A 12,884-nucleotide genomic window follows, 5' to 3' on the forward strand; every position below is an offset into this window, starting at 1 on the left:
TGGGTTCTCTTTTAAAAATCAGCATACCAGAGTGATGGAGTTCAATTTAAAACTACACTTCTATTCACATTGCAGTGTCGAGAAATAGATCTATTACATCAAGAAAAGTATATACAAATTGCAGTAAACTTGAGAACCTATCGATACTTCATATTTAATATGACCAATTAATTTATTGTGTAGTTATATATATCTTTAAGATTAAAAGAGGCTCCAATCTAGTCATCTTCCTCTATAGGTCATCCGACACAACATCCTTGAAGCCATGTTAGAAGTTTATCAATTCTTGCCTTCTTTTCCTGGTTCACTTCACACATCAAGGTGCGGGAAGATTTTTAAGGTCTTTATGTCCTTATAATGGCATACCAAATTTGAATTTTGTCTTCAAGAGATGGTAGTATAGATCTATAAGGAATTTTTTATTGTACCTTCAACAATTTCAGTAGAGAAAACTTGTGTGAATACTCAATTAACGTTTGTTATTTAATTTGTACTAACAAATACTTATAACAATAATTTTGCAGAAACATAAACAACAAAGTTTAAAGCATGTACTCAAAAACAACAATCAATAACATAAGCATAAATTAATGACTGTAAAAATCATTCCAGGATCTATAACAATAGAATGAAAGAGAAAGGAAAAAATCAAGTCCACTGAATGCACAATATTCCCTTAAGGAAATTATTCTCCTCTAGTACTCGAGGTTTAAAGGAATAGATCCTCTTAGGATAGAACGACTTTATTCACGAGTGTATTGATACAAAAACAATGGTGTCAGTGAGTCATTCAACAGGAGCAAAGTACACAAATATTTAATTGTGCAGAAGAAAAAGAAGAAGTTTATAATTTTTGTTGTTTAAATATGAGAGGAAATCCCTCTATTTATCGACAACGAAGGGTAGTGTGAACATATGCTTGTTTTACCTTATGAAAAGGTCACAACTTTTTAGAAAAGTTACAACCTTTTAGAAGGGTCACAACCTTTTCTAAAAGTCACACTTCTTCATAAAAGTCACAACTCTTCATAAGAGCCGTAACTTTTCATAAAAGTCACAACTTCGCATGAAAGTCGCAACTCTTCATATTTCATTTACACCTTTTAAAATCCAACAACGTTTCCTTCATATATCAATTCAAAGCTCCAATAAATGACATTGACCTTCAATCTATATTGTACCAGCCCTAGAAGAAAAAATGATTAAATCAAATCACCTAAGGTAAAGTAAGATTATGGAGAAACGGTAGACTAATGCATGCAACAATTCAAGTATACATAGGTTTAAAGGAGAAGCATTCATAATTCCAAAATCAAAAAGAAAATTCTCAAGGTATAAGTGTTATATATACATTTGTGCGAACTAACTCACATAGTTTGGCCAAATATTTCATTCTGGTACTAGTTGGTTAAACTTAAGTTTTGCCTTGTAACGACATGTTCCCGTCATTATGGATCAGCCAATGGGGAAGGAATTTTGGCCAGAAAACTTTTGAGTAGCAACTTGGAAATTGTAAGCCTATGCTAGACTTGGATGAAATCTGAATCAGGTGAGGTCTAGGGTAATCCGGTAATGGATGGGGGATTTGATTATGAATTTGATTATTTAAGTGAATAGCCAAGACGATAAGAAGCATGTAGTAATTTACAAAATCAAATTCGGGTGGGTAGAACTCCCGTAATTGATTTTAGCGTGAAAGGGTAGTTTTAGAACATCAAGGTTTGAAGGTGTGTTATGAAATGAGGACTTGGAACACAAATTCGGAATCTCTGTTTCCGTGCAACCCACCACGGTGGGAATATTCCCACCATGACGGGATTGTCCTGCTATGGCAGGCCAGTCGCGAGTAAAAATGAAAAACTCCCCAAAACGTTATATTTATCCAAACTTCATTCTTGGAGAAAAAAAAGGTAACCTAGGGCTACTTCTTTTGGGTTTTCACTAATTCTCGCGCTAAAGGTAAGTCAATTACTCCCCTAATTCATAAATTGATTCTTAGAATTTAGAATCCTTGCTATTTATCCTTAGGGGAGGGTTTTGGCTTGAATTTAGTAGTGGAAAAGGCCTAGTTGGATGTTAGGATCATGAGATTGGCCAAGGTTTAGTATTTGGATATAATCTTGGTAAACTAGGACACTATTATGATCCTTTGCATAATTACTTGTTTTAGACCAAGAACAAGTTGAGAGACCCCGTAAAAGGAAATCTCAAGTTCCTTAAGAGTGTTCAGACTTGGTTTCAAGGTAGGTGATGGTTTGATTTCTCGTCTGTGTTATATATGCCTCCTAACTGCTCTGTTGTATTCAAGCATGTATGTGAAGAGGGAAATATGAAATGAATCTAATGAAATGACTATTTGTGATTTCGTAACATGCAATGAACCTGTTACCTGATTGTATGATACAAGTGTGTAAATCTTTCATTATGCTATTGATTGTGTTTGTGATTGTGGTTGATTAGATCGGGTGTCACGTTTTAACAAATAATTGGATCGGGTGTCACGTTTTAACAAATAATTGGATCAGGTGTCACATTTCGACACATATTGAATTACGTGTCACGTTCCGACACATTATTGGATCGAGTGTCACATTCGGACATACTAACAGTTTGAGAGTGGGGTCAATGAGAGAACCATCATTGACTGCTGCATTTGAGATTGATATTGTGAAACTAATATATTGAGCATGAACTGGTAGATTGTTATTATTTCTGTATATGTGTAGTTTACTATTTTGTAGTTACTTGTGTATGTTTCACTTACTGAAATAGGTGTGTGATCCTACCAGTACATCATTCTTTTGTGTACTGATACTACACTTGCTCTTTCTTTGTTGAATACAGGGCATCCTCAGGTGGCTGTTGAGAGACCCCAGCTAGGAGATCACTGACTTGTCGAGTTCAAGGGTGAGCTAGTTCCTTCAGGCTACCATGGATTCATATAGGATCTTAGTCTATTTCCTTCACACTTAGACCTTTCAGACTCTTTACTTTATGTTTAGTTGTTTTGGGGTTGCATCCCCTTATCTTAGACCATTTAGTTAGAAGTTTTGGTACAATGAATTTTAGGTTCTAGGGGTTGAATTTATGCTTGTTTATGTTTGTTTTGATAACTTACTGAGTTTATGGGAATTCAGCTTTCAAATTGATTATTTAAACCTATTTCCACATCTTTAAATGGTTGTCTTTTGGTTTGCATTTGTAACACCTAGCTATTTGAAAGAACTAGAATTAGAAAGAAACCATTTTTGGAAAGATTTAAATTTGGAAATTCTGGCAAGTTATGCTAAGTATGAGTTTTGTGTCAACTTCAAACGACTATAACTATCATTACTGTATGAGTTAGGTGTGCCATAAGATATCAAATAAAAGGTCTTTGAATTATCTTTCCAACGCCACTGAGTTTGCTACTTTTCGTGCTCATATGAGGGTGATATGCCCGTTTGAAGTCGGGCTGTCTAGTTAAGGAAAGCTACCCGGATTTAAGAGGGGTATTTTGGTCCTTCCATTGCCTAATTAATTTATTTCATTTTTCGTAATTAATTAGGGGTTTAAACTGATTTGGTTCAGTTTATACCATCATAATTACGCTAGGACTTTGAGAGAAGAGAAAAGAGGAGAAAAATCAAGGCATTCTTGGAGATTTCTTGCGGAATCAAAGTCGTTTCGCCAAGGGTTGATCCCTAAAGAGGTATGTGATTCACATAGCTTTGGGTTCGTTCACCCACGCGCCGATCATGTTAATTTTAGCATTAAATTCATTCTAGAAAGTTGAAGGTTTGATGTTCTTGAATTGTGTTCTTGAAATTGACTTTTGGTCTTGAGTTGGGATTAGATTGATGAGTTCTTGAGGAAATCATGTCGATTCTAGAGTTGTTTTTGAATAGATTCTTGTGTACATGTATTCGGTATCTGAATCTAAAGAAAAATTGAGAAAAAGAATCGAATTTAGTCGAATTAAGATCATAAAATGAGAAGAAAAATTCGTTGGATTGGTCTGGGGGAAGCGTGGTGCGATGCACAACTGATGCGCCAGCAGGGCCGGTGTGGCATGCTAGCATTGCGCCTAGATTGAGCCTCTGAACTTTAGGGGCTGGCACCCCCACGCCATCAGTGCGCCTGTGACATGTTCCCCACCCTTTTTTCCGTTCTTAGCCCGTCTGGGTCCTTCTAAAGTGTACCAACACTTCCTATTGATTCTAACTTCTCTTAATGACTTTTAAACATTTACAAATCATCCATAAACATAACCTTGAATCCATAAATTCAAAATCAAGGAAAGTCAAGAGCCAAGTCTAGAGAGTTTTTAGAGTCTTTTCAAAAGTCTTTTACAAATGTTTTAACTTGTTTTAAAGACTTGAGCATTGAGTTGAGTAAGAGTAAGAGTAAGAGTGAAGTTGAGTTCTTCAAAAGATTATATGTGAACTAAGTCTTCCCAAGAGTAAAATATTTTCACATTTAAACAAGAGAGGAAATATTGATTTCCAAGAGAGCTTTTGAGATAGTTTTTGATTAATAATCTCAAACCACAGAAAGAGTTATGTTTTTAAACATATGAGCTAGTTATATTTTGGGAGTAGTATTGAGCACCGATTTAGGGACGAGTCTGAGTTCAGATAATTCAAAGTCTCTATAAACCGTGTAGCCATCATGGGTAGAAAAGGGTCGTAATTTGTAGATGATTCCTTAATGCTTTTAGCATAGACTAGTGGATCCACTTAGTAGTAGGTTTTATACCCCTGGCAAGGTATAAGACGGCCCTGGCAGTGTGAGGCAACACGTTGTATCATCACATAGCTCATAGTGATGGTTGTCGATTACAGAATCTCCCACATAGTTACTTGTACTTTTATATACAAAACTAAGTACTATTGTGTTTTTGTTATACACTGAGTTATTATCTTCATGTTTTAAAGCTTTTCTTTATACTGCATCCTTATTACTACTTTATGTTGAAATGAGTAAAGTTAAGTTGAGGCGAAGTTAGTTTCTTCAGTTCCTTTTCAAGTTTATGTTTTGTTTTAGAATTCCCCTTCGCATGCTCGTACATTCAATTTACTGATGCCATTTTGCCTGCATCATTTTATAATGTAGATACAGGTAACCAGGATCAACATCCAGCGCTTTGTTGATCCAGCTGAGCATTCAGAGTCATTTGGTGAGCCTCCTTGCTTTCTGGAAGATCTTTTTTATCATGTTTTATTTTTTCAGTTGTTAGGATGATCGGGGGTCTTGTCCCCACATCCCTCTTAGTATTTAGAGGCTTCATAGATGGTTAGTTAGTAGTTCATTAGTCTTGTTATTACAGTTGTTTTGAATATATGACTTGAGATGCCTTATTGGCTAGTTGAATGTTTACTTTCTTAACATTCTAGTTTATTACATGGATTTATCATTTCATGCGATAGAGTTCATCTCTATTAAAGTTTCTTTCTAATTTGTGCTTGCGTATATCTTTCAGATCATGCCTCCACGAAGAGCTGTCTGAGGTCGTCCTGCTAAGAGGAATGTTGAGGAACAAAGAGTACCTAATGCACCAGAAGTGCAACCCCAAGGAGAGGTCACTAATGCTGAATTTCGAGAAGCTATCCAAATGCTGAGTCAAGATGTGACCAACCAAGTTGGGTAAGAAAGAGGGGTTTGACAGGAAGTGGCTGATACTTCTAGGATCCGTGAGTTTTTAAGGATGAATCCTCCAAGCTTCACTGTTTCAAGTGTCAACGAGGACCCAAAAAACTTTGTAGAGGAACTGCAGAAAGTGTTTGAAATTATGCATATTGTCGATGTTGAGCGAGTGGATCTAGATGCATATCAACTGAAGAGTGTTGCTAGAATCTGGTTTGACCAATGGAAGAAGGGTAGAGTTGAGGATGCATCGATTGTGAGCTAGGATGTGTTCGAGTGTACCTTCGTGGGGCGTTTGTTTCCACGTGAGCTAAGAGAAGCAAAGGTAAGAGAATTCCTCACCCTTAAGAAGGAATCTATGAGTGTGCTTGAGTATAGCCTTAAGTTCACCCAACTTTCCCATTATGCTCCGGAGATGGTTGCTGACATGAGGAGTAGGATGAGTCTGTTTGTTTCTGGGTTGTCTCTTCTATTAAGTGAGTTCAACAATCAGAATTCACAAAATTTCAGAGCGATACCTACACATCAAGGTAGTGTTGCACAGGGAGGTAATGGGACTCGTGCGTGTGCTAAGTGTGGTAGGACCCACTCAGGGGTGTGTCGTAATGGCTCCACTAGTTTCTTCAAGTGTGGTCAGAATGGTCACTTTATGAAAGAGTGCCCTTAAAACAGACAAGGTAATGGTAATGAGGGCAATAGGGCCCAATCTTCTTCAGTTGCTCCACCAGACATAGCTGCACCCAGATGAGCTACTTTAGGGGCATGCGTAGGATCAAACTATCTGTATTCTATTACTAGTCGCCAAGAGAAAGAGGATTCACTAGATGTTGTCACTAGTTGAATCAAAGTCTTTAATTTTGATGTTTATGCTTTGGTATATCCAGGAGCAAGTCTATCTTTTGTGACTCCATATATTTCTATGAATTTTGATATTCTTCCTGAACAACTTCTTGAGCCCTTCAGTGTTTCTACACCTGTTGGTGAGGCTATTCTAGCTGATAAAGTCTATCATGATTGTGCCATTTTCATCAATCACAAGAATACCATTGCTGACTTAGTCGAGTTAGACATGGTAGATTTTGATGTCAATCTAGGTATTGGCTGACTTCATGCCTGTTATGCCTCAGTTGATTGTAGAACTCGAGTAGTTAAGTTTCAGTTTCCTAATGAGCCAGTTATAGAGTGGATGAGTAGTTCAGTAGTGCCTAAATGTCGTTTCATTTCGTATCTTAAGGCCAGAAAGTTCATTTCCAAGGATTGTATCTATCACTTAGTCAGAGTTAATCACTCTAGTGATGAGACACCACCTATTCAGTCAGTTTCAATTGTGAATGAGTTTTGAGAGGTCTTTCCAAATGATCTTCCTAAAGTTCCTCCTAAGAGATAAATAAACTTCGGTATAGATATTCTTCTCGATACTCATCTTATCTCTATTCCGCCGTATAGAATGGCACAAGTAGAGTTGAAAGAGTTAATAGAGCAATTGAAAGATCTCCTTAAGAAAGGCTTTATTCGACCAACTGTCTCACCTTGGGGAACTCCGGTCTTATTTGTGAGGAAGAAAGATGGTTCTCTTAGAATGTGTATAGATTGCCGTCAGTTGAACAAGATTACTATCAAGAATAAGTATCCTCTTCCGAGAATTGTTGATCTCTTAGATCAACTTCAGGGTGCCACTTGTTTTTCTAAGATAGATCTCAGATCTGACTATCATCAGTTGAGAGTTAGAGAAAGTGACATCCCTAAGACAGCTTGCAGGACCCGTTATGGTCATTATGAGTTCCTAGTTATGTCCTTTAATTTGACCAATGCTCCTGCAACATTCATGGACCTTATGAATAGATTATTTAAGCCTTATTTAGATATGTTTTTTATCGTATTCATTGATGACATTCTAATTTATTCTAGGAATGAGGATGATCATGCTAGTCATCTCAGATTAGTCCTTCAAACTCTCAAGGATAAGGAGTTATATGCTAAGTTTTCTAAGTAAGAATGGTAAAGTTATAGCTTATGTCTCCAAATAGCTTAAGATTCACGAGAGGAATTACCCAAACCATATCATGATCTAGAGTTGGCTGTTGTAGTATTCACTTTGAAAATATGGCGTCACTATCTTTATGGTGTTCATTGATCATAAGAGCCTTTAGTATGTGCTTATTCAGAAAGAGCTTAATCTCAAACAGAGAATGTGGTTAGAGTTACTCAAGGATTATGACATGAGTATTCTCTATCACCCAGGTAAGGCTAATGTTATTGCTGATTCCTTGAGCATATTTTTTATGGGTAGTACTGCCCATTTTGAGGAAGACAAGTAGCTAAAGATGTGCACAGACTTGCGCGATTAGGAGTTCATTTAATGGATTCCAATGAAGGAAAAATGGTGGTGATGAATGGGACTGAATCGTCACTAGTGTCTGAAGTAAAAGAGAAACAAGACCGAGATCCTATTTTGCTTGAATTGAAGGCAAATGTTCATAAGCAAAAAGTGATAGCTTTTGAACAAAGGGGAGATGGTGTATTAAGGTATCAAGGTAGATTGTGTGTACCAAAGGTGGATGAACTCCAAGAGAGGGTCATGGAGGAAGCCCATAGCTCCAAATATTCTATCAATCCGGGTTCCACAAAGATGTATAATGGCTTGAGAGAAGTCTTTTGGTGGAGTAGTATGAAGAATGGCATTGCAAAGTTCGTTGCTAAGTGTCTGAATTGCCAATAAGTTAAAGTAGAGCACCAAAGGCCCGATGGTATGGCTCAGAATATAGAGATTCCGGAATGGAAGTAGGAGATGATCAATATAGACTTTATTACAGGTTTGCCGCTGTCCTGCAGACAACGTGATTCAATTTGGGTGATTGTAGATCGAATGACTAAATCAACCCATTTTTTACCGGTAAAGACTACTGATTCAGAAAAGTATTATGCCAAGTTAAATTTTCAAGAGGTAGTTAGACTTCATGGAGTTCTGGTGTCGATTATTTCAGATAGAGGTGCATAATTTACTGCATAATTTTGGAATTCATTCCAGAAAGGTTTAGGTTCAAAGGTGAACTGAGTACTGCTTTTCATCCTCAGACGGATGGTCAAGTAGAGCACACTATTCTGACTTTAGAAGATATGTTTATGGCTAGCGTTATTGATTTCAAGGGTAATTGGGATGATCACCTACCTGTAATTGAGTTTGCTTATAACAATAGTTACCATTCTAGCATCCAAATGGTTTGAGGTTGGTGAAGCTGGGTTGAAAGGACCAGACTTAGTTCATCAAGCTATGGAGAACGTGAAGGTTATTCAAGAGAGATTGAAAATAGCGCAGAGTCGTTAGAAATTCTATACATATGTTAGGATAAGAGACTTAGAGTTTGAAGTAGATGATTGGGTCTATTTGAAAGTTTCACCCATGAAGGGTATTATGAGATTTGGTAATAAGGAAAAGCTTAGTACCCAATATATTGGTCCTTACAAGATATCCAAGAGGATTGGCAATGTAGCTTATGAATTAGAGCTACCCCAAGAGTTAGCAGCGGTTCATCCGATATTCCACATTTCCATGTTGAAAAAGTGTATGGATGATCCTTCATTTATAATACCTACTGAAGATATTGGTATTAAGGATAGCTTATCTTACAAGGAGATTCTTGTTCAGATTTTAGATCGCCAGGTTCGCAAGTTGAGGACCAAGGAAGTAACATCAGTCGAAGTTTTGTGGAGAAATCAGTTTGTTGAGGAAGCTACTTGGGAATCTGAGGAGGACATGAAGAAGATATACCCACATCTCTTCGAATCCGGAGAAATTCCAAATTAAGGTACTAATTCTTTTCTTGGCATTTGTTTTAAGTTGGCATGTTGTATTTATAATTTGGTTATTAGGTGTCTGAGCTGAATGTTAGATGTTACACCCTAAGCCTACTTAGAGCAATCTCATTCGAGGATGAATGTTCCCAAGGGGGAGATATTGTAACACCTCGCTATTTGAAATAACTAGAATTAGAAAGAAACCATTTTTGGAAAGATTTAAATTTGTAAATTTTGGCAAGTTATTCTAAGTATGAGTTTTGGGTAAACTTCAAACGAAAATAACTTTTAGTACATGAGGAGTTAGGCGTGCCATAAGATATCAAATAAAAGGCCTTTGAATTATCTTTCCAACACCACTGAGTTTGCTAATTTTCCATCTCGTATGAGGGATATATTACCATTTGAAGTAGGGTTGTCTAGTTAAGAAAATATACCCAAATTTTAGAGGGGTATTTTGGTCTTTCCATTACCTAATTAATTTATTTCATTTTTAGTAATGAATTAGGGGTCTGAACTGACTTGGTTCAGTTTACACCATCATAATTACGCTAGGGCTTTGAGAGAAGAGAAAAGAGGAGAAAAGTCAAGGCGTTCTTGGAGACTTCTTGCGGAATTGAAGTCGTTTCGCCAAGAGTTGATCCCTAAGGAGGTATGTGAGTTCACATAGCGTTGGGTTCATTCACCCACGAGCCAATCGTGTTAATTTTAATGTTAAATTCATTCTAGAAAGTTGAAGGTTTGATGTTCTTGAATTGTGTTCTTGATATTGACTTTTGGTCTTGAGTTGGGATGAGATTGATGAGTTCTTGAGGAAATCATGTCGATTTTAGAGTTGTTTTTTAGTAGATTCTTGTGTACATGTATTGGTTATCTGAATTAAAAGAGAAATTGAGAAAAATAAAATAATTTAGTCGAATTAAGATCAGAAACGAGAAGAAAAAATCATCAGATTGGGCTGGGGGAAGGGTGGCGCGACGCGCCACTGATGCGCAAGCAGTGCGCCAAGATTGAGCCTCTGAACTTTAGGGGCTGGCCCCCCGCGCCAGCAGTGCGCCCGTAACGTGTTCCCCCACCCCTTTTTCGTCATTTAGCCCGTCTGAGTCCTTCTAAAGTGTACTCACATTTTCTATCGATTCTAACTACTCAAAATGACTTCTAAACATCTAGAAATCATCCATAAACATGAATCATAACCTTGAATCCATAAATTTAAATTCAAGGAAAGTCAAGAGCCTAGTCTAGAGAGTTCTTAGAGTGTTTTCGAAAGTCTTTTACAAATGTTTTAACTTCTTTTAAAGACTTGAGCATTCAGTTGAGTAAGAGTGAAGTTCAGTTCCTTAAAAGATTATATGGGAACTAAGTATTCCTAAGAGTAAAATGTTTTCACATTTTAACAAGAGAGGTAACACTGATTTCCAAGTGAGCTATTGAGCTAGTTTTTGAGTAATAATCTCAAACCACAGAAAGAGTAATGTTTTTAAACATATGATATAGTTACATTTTGGGAGTAGTATTGAGCATCGATTTGGGGACGAGTCTTAGTTTAGATAATTCAAAGTCTCCATAAACCGTGTAGCCAACATGGGTAGAAAAGGGTTATACTTTTTAGATGATTCCTTAATGCTTTTATAAAAGACAAGTGGATCCACTTAGTAGCAGGTTCTATACCCCTGGCAAGGTATATGACGGCCTTGGCAATGTGAGACAAGACGTTGTATCATCACATAGCTCATAATGATGGTTGTCGGTTAGAGAATCTCTCACAGAGTTAATTGTAATTTCATATACAAAACTAAGTACTATTGTGTTTTTGTTATACACTAAGTTATTATCTCCATGTTTTAAAGTTTTTCTTTATACTGCATCCTTATTACTACTTTATATTGAAATGAGTAGAGTTGAGTTGAGGTGAGGTAAGTTTCTTCAGTTCCTTTTCAGGCTTATGTTGTGTTTTAGAATTCCCTTGCATGCTCATAAATTCAATGTACTGATGCCATTTCTCCTACATCATTTATGATGCAGATACAGGTTACCAGGATCAACATTCAACTCTTCGTTGATCCAGCTGAGCATTCAGAGTGATTTGGTGAGCTTATTTGCTTTACGGAGGATCCCTTTGATGATGTTTTATTATTTCAGTTGTTAGGATGATCGGGGGTATTGTCCTGACATCCCTCTTAGTATTTAGAGGCTTTATAGACGGTTAGTTAGTAGTTCATTAGTCTTGTTATTTCAGCTGTTTTGAATATAAGACTTGAGTTGCCTTATTGGCAAGTTGAATGTATACTTTCATAACATTCTAGTTTATTACATAGATTTATCTTTGTTGAGTAAAGTCTTCCATTGAGTAGTAAGCCAGGCCAAGGGTTCACTTGGGGCCAGCAATAGTTCTCGAGTGTCAGTCCCACCCAGGGTGTAGGCTCAGGTCGTGACAGTATTGTTTAGTTGGGTTGTAGTAATGGTTTTCCCATTGGAGGGTTAGTGTGGGTGTCAATCACGATTGTTTGGGTCGTGACAAAGTTCGTATCAGAGCCCTAGGTTCGTTCATCTCATTGTACCAAAACGAGTCTAGTAGAGTCTTGCGGAACGATACAGAGACGTATGTACTTTTCATCGAGAGGCTATCTTTTTCTCCTTTCGTGCTATAACTTGATTCCAATTGGTATCTAATATCTTTCACTCTTCGATCCGTTGAGGGTTAACACGGAAAACAACGGCGCCATGCCAGTAACTTCCATCAATGAGCCAATAGGGTATCTCATAATGAGAGGATGGGACCGAGGCAGGGGTAGAGGAAGAGAAATGGGCAGAGGACGAGAAAGGGTAACACCTGCTAGGGATGAAGCCCAAGCTGAGAATGTACCAAGGGAAGAGGCCCCTCCCGCACCCCAGGACAAGATAGAAGAGAATGTGAAGATTGAGGTGGAAGAGGATGCTAAACTAGATGAGGATTCACAGGTTGGGACTGCAGGACTTCCCCCTTTGGATCTAGCTATAGCTCAACAGATTTTAACTTTTCTAAGTGGGTTGGTCGGCTCTAGAGCCATTCCCATAGTGCAAGTTGCTCAACCTCTACTCATCGACTTCGTTTCTGCAACAGTCCTTAAGATGGATGGAGTGTTGGGTGCTGATACCTTCTTCCGTCCACTTTTGGGCCATGTGATGACTGGAAATGAGCACAAGATGCTGACCAAGATTTTGAAGTTAAAGTCGCCAGTGTTCCATGGTTCTGAAAGTGGGGATGACTATGAGTTCATCCTAGATTGTTTTGAAAGACTTCACCAGTTAGGCATTGTGCACCAGCATGGAGTTGAGTTCGTGACCTTTTAGCTTCAAGCTGAGGCTAAGCAGTGGTGGAGAGTCTTTGTGGAATGTCGATCGTCAATCTTGTCTCCACTTACCTGGGTTCAGTTCAATGCCTTGTTTCTCAGAAAGTATGTGCCCGAAATTTGAGGGACCAC

This window comes from Solanum verrucosum, unplaced genomic scaffold (assembly GCF_900185275.1).
Source record: "Solanum verrucosum unplaced genomic scaffold, falcon-dt-bn FXZP01000156.1, whole genome shotgun sequence".
NCBI lineage: Eukaryota > Viridiplantae > Streptophyta > Magnoliopsida > Solanales > Solanaceae > Solanum > Solanum verrucosum.